Source organism: Sturnira hondurensis, unplaced genomic scaffold (assembly GCF_014824575.4).
Source record: "Sturnira hondurensis isolate 20B ecotype Veracruz unplaced genomic scaffold, ASM1482457v3 Scaffold0018877, whole genome shotgun sequence".
NCBI classification, from domain to species: domain Eukaryota; kingdom Metazoa; phylum Chordata; class Mammalia; order Chiroptera; family Phyllostomidae; genus Sturnira; species Sturnira hondurensis.
In genome coordinates this window covers 1,145,899-1,148,101 of record NW_028091508.1, presented here as the reverse complement: position 1 = coordinate 1,148,101, position 2,203 = coordinate 1,145,899, and positions in this window count along the sequence as shown.

The following is a 2,203-nucleotide window of genomic DNA, read 5'->3' as shown; positions in this document are numbered from 1 at the left end:
GCAATGCTTCTTCATTTACATAGTGTCTGCAGCTGCATCTGTGCTATAAAGCATAGGTAAGTAGCTGTAATAGAGATCTGATGGCCCTCAAAGCCTAAAATATTTACTCACTGGCCCTTCACAAAAAATAAATAAATAAAATCTACCAGGCCTGGATTAGCACATTAAGTATGACAATCCCATTTTATGGATGAAGAATCTGAGGCACAAAGAGGTTAATTTACTCAAGGTGACACAGGTAGGAAGTTGCAGAACTGGGACTGACTCCAGGCAGTCTGACTCCAGAGCCTGGGCATGTTATCACTCCATCATTTTGCATCCAATCAGTGTCTGTGCCTTTTAAGGGTGGGGCTTGAGTCAGTTCCAGTTAGAGGAGGGGAATACCAGACACCTGGTTATAGGGCAAAAGGAACTCCTCCACCCATGGCCTGCATTTCAGGACTGCTTCCCAAACAGGGTTGACTGCTAATGGAGGCAAGAATGTTGGTGAAAGAGCAGGAGCAGTGGGACCCTATCTGGTCCAGGGGCACCTGGTCCAACCTGGCCCCAGGCCTGTAGCAGCAACAGTCATCTCTGTCCAATGTGCTGGTTCCACAGAACCTCAAGGGATGGGATGCTGCAAGGAGGCATGGCAGCCAGCAGGGAAGAGGTCACCATGACCCCAGCCTGTCTAGAGCTCCCTGAGGAGTGGGCTCAGAAGCCAGGCCTGATGCAGGCAAGCTTCAGGTTACACATGGCACCATCCTGACTGCCATCGATGCCAGGCTGGGGTGGCTGCAGCCAGTGCAGACAGGGAACTTGCAGTGGATGCCTGTCTGGACAATGACCAAAGGGAGCTTCCTCCTCCTGCCCCACAACAGATCCTTGGCATCAGCATGTCACAAGTAGGAATGTTTCCAGCAAGGATGGGTTGCTGCTGACTTAGTCCAAGGTGAAGCCAGGAGCATTTAGAGCCAACAGCTACCCATTTGTCCCCCAAGACGTGTGCATGCAGGTCCCATGGCTCCAGCCATCTCCTTCCTGCATATCACCTTACCTCGGGGCTTATGCCCCTGCAGGGCTAAATGCTGCCCTCTCTCCTCCTTCACTCATGTTTCCAGGCCAGGTACAAATGTCACTACCATTGTAAAGTCTAGTCATAACTTCATGGGCCCCAAGAATGTGGTACTCCCTCCATTATGGAACTTTCATGCGCTGATACAATTTTTCATCCGTTTGTCTGTCTCACACTAAGTCGTGAACTCTTTGAGAGCAGGAATTGGGTCTTATCTCTTTGTCCCCAGACTAGACAGGACTGAGTACAGTGATGGCATTTGGGAAAAGTTTATGGAGCTAATAAAAATAATAACAATCATAATAATGTCTAATATTTATAAAGCATTTACTGTTGCCAGGAATTCTGCTAAGCACATCACACACATCTGCTTGTGGAATTGTTATGGTGCAGGCATTCTTGCAAATAAAGAAACTGAGGCCCAGAAAGTTCTCTTCTTGGCCCCACCACTTGTGTACTTGACCATTGCGCAGAACAGATGGAAGTTTTCCTGAGAGGCCAAGTCGACCTGCCCCCGAAGAAGTCCCCTTCTATCCTCCTTCGCGTGAGGTCCATTTTGCCCAGCCAAAGGGCCCTATTGTGTCAGGACAGAGGTGGAGGCAGGGAGAACCTCTTCATTCCCAGACACCTTGGATAAGCAGCCACCATGGCCAGGAGTTACTGACTCTGAGGGACAATGGCTCCCTTTCTAGGTCATAGTTATGTTTGTTCTTGATATATCCTTGTTCTTCTCAAGCTCTCTGAGCCTCCATCCTCGATGGTTCTCTGACCCCCTTCCCAGGCCCCTGAGTCCCAGAGCCAAGTGTCCCCACAGCCCACACAACATGTCCCTGATAATAGACACCTCAAACTCAACATGTCCCCTGTGAGCCCACACCCCAAAGGGAGATAGCTGATAAATGTGCAAACCTCTCCTGAGTTGAAACTCAGGACGGAGCTCTGGTCTGGACAGAGCCATTAAGAAGCCATCAGGGAAGTGAATGAGGTCACTGTGGAGGACAAGCAGGTCAAAGAGGAAGAGACAGGATGAAGACCCTGGGACCTCTGTGCTTAAGTAGCAGCTGGAGCACAAGAAGGAGCCTAGACAAAAGACAAAGCAGCACCCACAGGGCTCCACTCCTTCTCAGGGGCCTCCCCATCCCCCAGCTC